We start from the raw sequence: 10,758 nt of genomic DNA, 5'->3' as shown, positions 1-10,758 counted from the left end.
AAAAAAAAAAAAAAAACCAAAAGGAAACAAAACAATAAAATCATTATCACAAAAGCGAGGCTGTGATAATCCCAGGAAAGAGGAAGGGCACTCTGGAGTTCCAGGTGCCAGCAACAGTCTACTTCTTACTCCAGGTGGTGGGTACTCACACGTTCACTGATTTAACTGTTCTATATACATCTACATTTCATGCACTTTTTAGTATGAATGCCACCTTTCACAATGTGAAATTAAAAAAAGGGAAAATAAAGGGCAGAGTTAAACAAACATGTTTCTACTCTAGCGTGACATGTTTCAAAAGTAATACAGTTTCTCAAGCAATATAATTAGAAATTATTTCATCTTTAGTAAGAAAACTTGAAGTGCCACAATACATGGTAACATTTTGGGCAGAGAATTCAACAAGCATCCAACGTGACAAGTGGTTAACTGGAACATTTGAAACTCCTCTTGGCGTGTCCAAATCTGGTTGCCAATTCTGTTGTCGGTGGATTACTTTCACTTGGAGGGATGTGTTCATCGACATCACATTTTCTTAAGTATATTCGAGTAGGGAAGTCAAATTGGGAAACTGAATAATGCAGCCACATCTGTTCGTTGCACATGCAAAATGCTGGCTCGTGAACTGATTATACACACCTCTCTCCATAGAATCTGCATTTATGAGCCTACTCAGGAAAGATAACACTAGCATCTTGCCTTTTAGGCAAAAGCTAATTTGTGCTTCTGCTTGTAAGAGAACACTGGGAAAGAAATGGAATGTCGATTACACTGCAGCTGGGCTCTTCGAGGTGAGCAAGTCAGAGAAAAGGAAACAAGCTCTCCATTCAACATCAAAATGAACGCACTCTGCTGCATGGCAAAGCTCCCTGTCCTCAATGTTCACCTTGAGTCATGTCGGCAGCAAATACTGCAAAAGCTTGGATTGCAGTGCATATCTGTGGGGTGGCAGAGCAAGAGGTATAGCTGCCCAGTGCTGGGCTTGCACTCCCACAGAGGCTGGACTAGAGGAAAGTCAGAGGGATGGGAAATAGAAAAGCAAGACAAAGATTGAAGAAAATCAGTCCCAAAAGGGACCATTTACTGGGTGAACTTTTCTTATACTACATACTTCTACTTGAATCCCAATGATCTGCACGTGATTAATGGCTCCCAACACATCTCATGCCTTCTCTTCTCTTATCCCTTCCTCCTTTTCTTTTCTCCTCTGCAATTGCTCTGCCTAACTTAGTCCTATTTATCTACTCAGGCCCAGTTATTTTCACCAGTTGCCTCCTAGCCCGGCCAGGCCATGGAGATCTTCCTCTCTTCTGAGTGCCTGGCAGTCACATAAGCGATGCTCTCCACCATCCACTTGGACCTTAGTTATTTGTGCCCTGCTGATTCCCCTCGAACCTCCCAGCCTTCTCCCAGCCTTCATGCTGCTCCCTGTCCTCCACTCAGCCATTCCAGGGGATCCCAGGCCTCCTTCTCTGCTGGCATGGTTCTCTCTTTATAGGCAATCTCACCCACTCTTATGGCTTTATTTATGACCAACCACGTAGGCCAACCGTTCTCACTATAGAACTCCAGCCTGGGCCTTCTCTCCAGACCCATATTTCCATATATTATGCAATTGTCCATTCAACAGTTCCCCTGTGTCATCTCTCCCTGCGTTCAAAAATGAATGCATGATGTTTCTTGCCCCTGGAACCTACTCGTCCCCATTCTCTCTGTTGTCTATCTCCTTGAATGTCATTACCTCACCCAGTTGCTGGTGCTGGACTCTGGGCAGTCATCCATTATGTGTCCTTCCCTTTGGCCCCTCACAATCCAACAATCACCATATCCCAGAAATTCTACTCTTATTTCTTAAGCGTGTCTGTGTCTCCCCACCTCGACTGCCATCAACCCAGCTCAAGCTGAACTGTCACTTACCCAGATGTTTGCAACAACTTTCCAACTCATCCCCCAGACCCCCTCCTCCCTCTCAATCCCTTCCCTCACAGCAACCAGAGTGACCTTAAAAAAAAAAAGTTATATCATTTTTCTGCATAAAACCTTCCCAATGACCTCCCACATTTTTTGGAAAAAGTCCAAAATAATTACCCTGGCTTTCAAGGCCCCCAGTGAAGCCCCTAGTTTTCTCCCCAGTCTTGCCTCCCATTATTCTCTCTCGGTCACTCACTAGGCCATTGTCCAGCTCCACCCACAGAGACTCCACCAAGCATGCACTTTATTTTTTATTTTTATTTATTTATATATTTATTGGAGACAAAGTCTCACTCTGTCACCCAGGCTGGAAAGCAGTGGTGCAATCACAGTCATTGCAGCCTTGACCTCCTGTGGCTCAAACAACTCTCTCACCTCATCCTCCCGAGTAGCTGGGACTACAGGTGCACACTGCCACATCCGTCTAATTTCTAAATGTATCATAGAGACAGGGGTCTCACTATGTTGCCCAGGCTTAGTGTGCACTTTAGAAACGCCTGAGGAGCTTTAAAAACTAGCCGTGCCTCAGCCCCACACCTAGAGATTTTTGACTTAATTGGACTGGGGCAGGGCCCAGAGACTGAGACTGTTGAATGCTTCCCAGGTGATTCTAATAAGCACTAAGTTTGAGAACCACAGGTCCAGACAACACTGGCCACCTAGGTTCCTTCAAAAGCACAAAGCTCTCTCCTTGGCCCATTCTGTTGCTTACACTCCAACCTCTCCCGCGTTGCACACTTGCAGCTCCAAGTTAGGTGTTACTGCTTCGGGGATCATTTAACAATTATCTCATCTTACACAAGCTTCAAGCAGCTCCTCCTGCCATCCATAGTCAATGTTTTTTTAGTCTCCTTGTGAAATGATTTGTGGCCATGCCATGCAGAGCCATATTGGAGCCTGAGGCAAAAGGAAAATCAGTAATAGTGAACCTGTCTTTATTTATATATTTATTTTTGAGATAGGGTCTCACTCTGCTACCCAGACTGGAGTGCAGTAACATGATCACAGCTCACTGCAGCCTCAACCTCCTGAGCTCAAGGGATCCTCCCACCTTAGCCTCCCTAGTAGCTAGGACTACAGGTGCATGCCACCACACCCAGAAAATTTTTGTATTTTCTGTAAAGACAAGGGTTGCCCAAGCTAGTCTTGAACTCCTGGGTTCAAGCAATCCACCCTCCTTAGCTTCCCAAAGTGCTGGGATTACAGGAGTGAGCCACTGCGCCCATCCTGATCTTGCTCTGTCACCCAGGCTGCAGTGCAGTGGCCCAGTCAGAGCTCACTGCAGCCTCGACCTCCTGGACACAAGCAATCTTCCTGCCTCAGCTTCCCAAGTCACCGGGATTACAGATGTGAACCACCATGACAGTAAAATTTTTATGTTTTATGTATCATAGATTTTTGCATTCATTTCCATTTAAAAAAATTTTGCATTAAAAATTATCTTGATAACTGAGTTTTTGGAGTCCCCTTACATTTTTGCACCCAAGGCAAGTGCTTCACTAGCTTTACCCTAGCCCTAGGCCTGATCTGTGAAACGGCTTCTTTACTGCCTTTCTCCCCTACTGGCCTTGAGCTTGGTGAAGTCAGGGAGAGGCTCTTGTTCACTGCATTATTTCCAGTGCTCAGCCCATCACCTGGTAGAGAGTTGGCATCCCGTAAATGCTTGTTGAGTTAATAAGTGACAGTTATCTCTTCTTATCTGTATTTTTTGTCTCTTGATTAAATGAGAAGCTTCAACTACCATACCTGTCCAAGATAGAGTTCTCTGCTTCCTCATTCGGCTTAGAAACAAAGCCAGGTTGGCGTAGGGGTTGACTCCCTCCCTCCCTCATCTCTTGGCCCTGCTGGCCTCCACTTATGTTAACTCAGTTTCTGCCTCACTCAGTTCATCAAAATCCCTTTGTATTCCTTGATTACATTTTTACTTTTCAAACAGGTGTATCACAAAAAGAATTTTCTACGGTCTTGGAGCTATCTTCCTGCCAAATAAGATAGAATTAGAGAATAACCATAAGGGTCATCTACAACATACCTCTCAACCCATTCTGTGCACAGGCATCTTGTTCATTGGCATTTCTGACACTGTAGGTCTGGGGCAGAGTCTGAGAGCAGGCATTCCTAACAAACTCTCAGGCGATGCTCTTGCAGCTGGTCCCCAGGCCACGCTGAGCAGCGTAAATGTAGACCTGTGTTTCTCAAGTTTCCCTGATGATATGAATCACCTGGGCACTAAAAAATGAAGCTTCCCAGACTCCTCCCCTGGAAATTTGAATTCAGCAAGTCAAGGACAGATCCTAAAGATTGTTCTTTTCAACAAGTACCCGGGCTAATTCATCTCTTCAGAAAACTGGGGCAACACTGATGGAGGCCAGCACCTTCCTCTCAAGAGAATATCGCAGGTAGGCCGGGAGCGGTGGCTCAAGCCTGCAATCCCAGCACTTTGGGAGGCCGAGACGGGTGGATCACGAGGTCAGGAGATCGAGACCATCCTGAGCTACACGGTGAAACCCCGTCTCTACTAAAAAGTACAAAAACTAGCCGGGCGAGATGGCGGGCGCCTGTAGTCCCAGCTACTCGGGAGGCTGAGGCAGGAGAATGGCGTAAACCCGGGAGGCCGAGCTTGCAGTGAGCCGAGATCGCGCCACTGCACTCCAGCCTGGGCGACAGAGCTAGACTCCGTCTCCAAAAAAAAAAAAAAAAAAGAGAATATCGCAGGTGTGGTTCAGCACCACCAGGGAAGGAGCTTCCCCTACCTTGCCGTAACTTCTCCCCTCGCTTTCTTCCCTGGAAGCCACAGAGAGCAAATCAAACACGTCAACTATCTGAAAACGGTCTGCAGGAGACTGTGAGCCCCTTGACGGCAAAAGCTGTAATGTATTTTTAGGTTTTGCTATGTGCTTATTTTATGTTTCTCATTTTAAATATATTTTACAAGAGTATAAAAGCAGCATGTGCCACAATGCAAAGGTATATAAAGAGAAAACTGGTCATCCATCTCCCTGCACCCACCTTCTTCCCCACCCCAGCGACCCAAAGTGAAGATTGGTAACAGTCTGGCAACGTTATTCTTTCAAACACATGCAAGCATTTATCCACACTCAAGGCTTTTGTTTGCTTGTTGTTTTCACCAAAATGGAACCATAGTATGTATGTATGTGTATGTGTATATATAGATATATACACATACACATACTCTGCAACTTGCTCAACTTGGTTTTGTTTCTGGTTTTGCTTTTTTTTTTTTTCTTAGTGACTTATTAGTAACCCTACATGTCAAAAGATACGGATCTTTTTTCTAATTCTGTGTGCTATAATACAATGTTTTTAGATAAATAGAATTACACATGCTGGAGGGGTTAGTGCAATCTTTTTCTTACTCTTTTTGCTTGGGTCAATGCCCTCTCCCCGACCCATGTTCATAACTAGCAGTGTAACTCTGAAATGCTTCTACAGTTATATATACTAACATATACACACATTCCCAAAGAGAAGGGACTTGTTAGTGTTTCACAAACATTCTTTTCAGCAAATTGATTTCCTTACTCAACAATACGACCTGAAATATTTCTGGGTCAATTGATACGGATCTTATTATTTTTTAATTTTTTCTTAATTTTTTAGAACTCCACTCTGTTGTCCAGACTGGAGTTCAGTGGCCCTATCACAGCTCCCTGCAACCTCAAACTCCTGGCCTTAAACAAAATGCTTGGGTTACAGGTGTGAGCCACAGTGCCCAGCCTCACTATTTTTGATGGTTGCATAATATTCCCCATTGTACAGATAACCTTAATTTATTGTCAGTCTCATACTGATGTGCCTTCACTTTTCTCCAGCTTTTGCCTTTTTGGAAAATGCTTCATTTAACATCCTTATACATGCATTCTTATATACCCATTTGTGGGAAATATTTCTAGTAGTATAAAATTTTTCTTTTATTTTTGAGACAGAGTCTTGCTCTTGTTGTCCAGGCTGCAGTGCAGTGGCATGATCTTGGCTCACTGCAACCTCCACCTCCTGGGTTCAAGCAATTCTCCTGCTTTAGCCTCCCGAATAGCTGGGACTACAGGCGCCACCACTGCAACTGGCTAATTTTTTTTTGTATTTTTAGTAGAGACGGGATTTCACCATGTTAGTCAGGCTGGTCTCGAACTCCTGACATCAGGTGATCCCCCTGCCTCGGCCTCCCAAAGGGCTGGGATAGTAGTAGAATTTTTTATGCCAAATGATATATATTTTTAAATTGAATGGATATTGCCATATTGCTTTCCTAAAACATTATCACAATTTGCGGTTCCACCAGCAGTGTATGAACACCTATTCCCCACTCCGTACCTCTTTCCAAGGCAGAAATATTTATTGTTCATTTTAGCTTTTGCTAGTCTGATGGGTACAAGTGGTGACTTCCTTGTGACTTTACATTTCCCTGCCTACTGCTGAGTTTGAGAATCTTTCCATAGGTTTATTGAATTTGCTTTACTGTGAATTAATTGTTCAAATCCCACTTTCTTTTAGAATGCTTCTGTTTCTTGCCAGTTTGTAAGAACTACATATTTTATGACATATAGTAACCTTTTGTCTTTCAGCTTCTTTGCAAATAACTTTCTAAGTTAATTCCTCTATTGATTTTAGCTATGGGTTATTTTATTCTATTTTATTTTATTTTATTATTTTATTGAAACAGAGTCTTGCTCCCTCTCCCAGGCTGGAGTGCAGTGGCATGATCTCAGCTCACTGAAACCTACCTCCCGGGTTCAGGGTGATTCTCCTGCCTCAGCCTTCGGAGTAGCTGGGATTACAGGCATGCGCCACCACTTATGGTTAATTTTTGTATTTTTGGTAGAGACAGGGTTTCACCATGTTGCACAGGCTGGTCTCAAATTCCTGTCCTTAAGTGATCCGCCCACCTAGGCCACCCAAAGTCCTGGGATTACAGGCATGAGCCACCACACCCAGCCTTGATTTTAGTTATAGTATTCTTTGCTGTACAGTAATTTCTTTGAGGTCAAAAAAAAATCTAACATTTCTATTGTATGGAATTTCTGACTTAAAGTCACCATTGAAATGCAAATTGTTGAAAATAAATATTTTCTTCTGAGATTTTTGGTTTTGTCCCTTAAAAGCCTTAATCCATCTGAAATTTATTTTTGTATATAGTGTGAGATAGAATGACAACTTAATTTTCTTCTATGTGGATACAAGTGGAGCCAACTTTATTTATTAAACTTTTTCATGCTGAATTGAGATCCCACTTGTATCATAAATTTAAAGTACATGTGAACTATTTCTTAATTCTCTATTTTGCCACATTGATCTCTTTATTTCTGTTTCTCTTTATTTCTGTTCTAATCACACTTAATTGATTTCAAGCATCTAGTCTTTCATATGGACTTTACAGTAATTTCCCTAAAATCTCTGTAAATATACTAATTGGGAGGCAAGTGAAATATAGCAATTACTACAAAGAGAGCCAACATTTTTACTATGTGAGATCTTCTCATCCAGAGAGACATTGTATGTTTTTCATTTGTTTGGATCTTGTTTCATATCCTTCAATAAAAGTTCATATTTTTTTTCCCCGTAAGTATTTTAGCTTTTTGTCAAGAGTGTGATGGAACCCTTCATTCCATTCCATTTCTATCTCATGGGGCTTATTACTAGTATAAAGAACAGCTTTTGGTTGTTTATTCTATATTTGTCCACCTTATCAAATTCATGATATTAATTCTCTTTGTTCTTTTTTATACTAGAATTTTACCTTGTACAACCACTTCATCACCAACAACCACAGTTTATATTGTTTATTTCATTTTTTTTCACCTTACTGGCAACCCAAGTTGACCTCAAGTGATCCACCTGTGTCGGCCTCCCAAAGTGCTGGAATTACAGCCATGAGCCACCATGCCTGGCCTCTTCCCTCTTTATTCAGAGATTACATTATGTTGATAGACTTCCTAATATTGAGTCACATTTGCATTCTTCTTCTTTTTTTTTTTTTTTTGAGACAGAGTCTTGCTCTGTCATCCAGGCTGGAGTGCAGTGGCACAATCTCTGTTCACTGAAACCTCAACCTCCCAGGTTCAAGCGATTCTCCTGCCTCAGCCTCCTGAGCAGCTAGGAGTACAGTTGCCCACCACCATACCTGGCTAATTTTTGTATTTTTAGTAGAGACTGGGTTTCACCATGTTGGCCAGGATGGTCTCGATCTCTTGACCTCGTGATCTGCCCACTTTGGCCTAAGTGCTGGGGTTAAAGGCATGAGCCACTGCGCCCAGCCCACATTTGCGTTCATGGAGTAAACCTTCCTTGCTTACCATGTTTTTTTTGTTTTTTTTTTTCATAACTTTGCTGGACTTTCCTTGATTTTATTTAGAATTTTGCCTTTATTTTCGTAAAGTGAAATTTTTGTTTTTGTTTTTGTTTTTGGAGAGTCCTGCTCTGTCACCCAGGCTGGAGTACCGTGGCACAATCTTAGCTCACTGCACCATCTGCCTCCTGGGTTCAAGCAATTCTCTTGCCTCAACCTCCCGAGTAGCCGGCATTACAGGCACCGGTCACAACGCGCAGCTAATTTTTGTATTTTTAGTAGAGATGGGGTTTTGCCATGCTGGCCATGCTGGTCTCAAAGTCCTGGCCTCAAGTGATCCGCCCACCTCCGCTTCCCAGAGTGCTGATTACAGGCATGAGCCACCTCGCCCGGCCTCATAAATGAAATTGATCCACACCTTTTTTAGGGGGTCTATCATTTCATGCTTTTGATATTCTACAGCTTTTATCTATGGCCTTGAATAGTTTAGATAATATTGTGATGATCTTTTTTTAAAAAATCTTTTTAAAACTCAGCTGTGAAACCATCTGGTCCTTGCGCTTTTGCATGTAATATTCTTAGATTTTCAGCTTTTACTTGCCTTTTGCATATAACATTTATTAAAATTATTTTGGTGAAATATCTTCAAGCAAGAGAGGCACAAAGTTATATAAGAGCACAATAATGATTAAATGAAGACATAACCTTAAAGCACAGACAAAAATCCAAAAGTAAACTCTGAAATTCTAATAATTCTTCCTAGTGTAGTTGAAGCAATGGACACATTTATCATAGAAAACAAGATAAACTACAGAAATGCTACGTAGTGCTCTATCCAACATTAAATCTCGATATAATCCACAAAAGGAAACAAACTCAAAAGCTAAATAGTTCAACGTTAACTGTCGAGAGAAACTATGTTGGAGAATGATAATAATCCTCCTAATTTCAGCAATATTCTCCTTAAGAGCATACTTACATGGTATCCATTTGTCTGTTTTCTACCTTATACCCTGACATTCTTTTTATGTTTCTTTTTTCTTGGAGTCTAGCTCTGTCACCCAGGCTGGATTGCAATGGCACAGTCCTGGCACACTGCAACCTCTGCCTCCTAGGTTCAAGCAGTTATCTTGCCTCAGCCTCCCCAGTAGCTGGGACTACAGGTGCACATCACCACACCTGGCTAATTTTTGTATATTCTTTTTTTTTTTTTTTTTTGAGATGGAGTTTCGGTCTTGTTGACCAGGCTGGAGTGTAATGGCGCGATCTCGGCTCACTGCAACCTCTGCCTCCCGGGTTCAAGAGATGCTCCTGCCTCAGCCTCCCAAGAAGCTGGGATTATAGGTATGCGCCACCACACCCAGCTAATTTTGTATTTTTAGTAGAGATGGGGTTTCTCCATGTTGGTCAGGCTGGTCTCAAACTCCCAACCTCAAGTGATCCAACCACCTCGGCTTCCCAAAGTGCTAGGATTATAGGCGTGAGCCACTGCACATGGCCTAATTTTTGTATTTTCAGTAGAGACCGAGTTTTGCCACGTTGCCCAGGCTGGTCTCAAACTCCTGATCTCAAGTGATTCTTCCACTTCAGCCTCCCAAAGTACTGGGATTACAGGCATGAGCCATCGCACCCGGCCTACCCTGACATTCTAAATGAAATAAGATGTACAGATAGTCTTATTACTATTTATGTTTTTCAATAATGACATACAACATGTGTGGGCCCATAAAATAGGCCAATTGATTTAGGAATATGAAACAAGGTAAGAGGTATAATGCACGTTTTAAAAAATGAGTTTCTAAAAAACATTTAGTGGGTAACAGTAAGTTATTTTTGTAAGACCTCTTTTGACTCCACTATCTTCTAGGCTGTGATAAAAGTAGTAAAATTCAAAGATCACAATAATAAGTATAAATTACATCTAGGTTTTTATGAGTTTTATTAATTTAAAAAAAAAGGAGGAGGAAGAAAAGAGAAAGAGGAAGGAGGAAGGAATGAAGAAAAAAGAAAGAAGGGGAAGGAAGGAAGGGGAAGAAAGAAAAAGTAGGAGGAGGAAGAGGAGGGAGAAGAGGAAGAAGAAAAAGAAGAAAATCCTTTTTTCTTCCCAGGAGAGAAGCTTTTACTTTTCCAGTCAGCCAGAACAAGGGTGAGAGAAGCAAGGCACATAGGTCACACAATTCAAGGAAGCGATACTGTACAAGTGCCAGCCGCTCCCTTAACGTGTCTGTGAAATCGAGTGCTTCCTAAGGAGTGGGGTGCCTGGGTGCCAGGGCTGGCACTTGCATAACCTTGTTTTTTTAAATTTTGTGCCCTAGGCATCTCGCTTGTCTCTCCGTAGTCCCAGTTCTGTTTATATTAATTCCTTCTTCATATTTTCTTTTGCTTTATTTTGTTCTTTCCATAGTACTTGTTCCATAGAAAAGCAACTAGTACTTTTATTTTTAGTCATTCTTCTTTAATGATAATAACATGTAAGGCTGTAA

The sequence above is a fragment of the Colobus angolensis genome, unplaced genomic scaffold (assembly GCF_000951035.1).
Source record: "Colobus angolensis palliatus isolate OR3802 unplaced genomic scaffold, Cang.pa_1.0 Scaffold19, whole genome shotgun sequence".
Classification (NCBI taxonomy): Eukaryota; Metazoa; Chordata; class Mammalia; order Primates; family Cercopithecidae; genus Colobus; species Colobus angolensis.
This window is presented reverse-complemented; position numbering follows the sequence as displayed.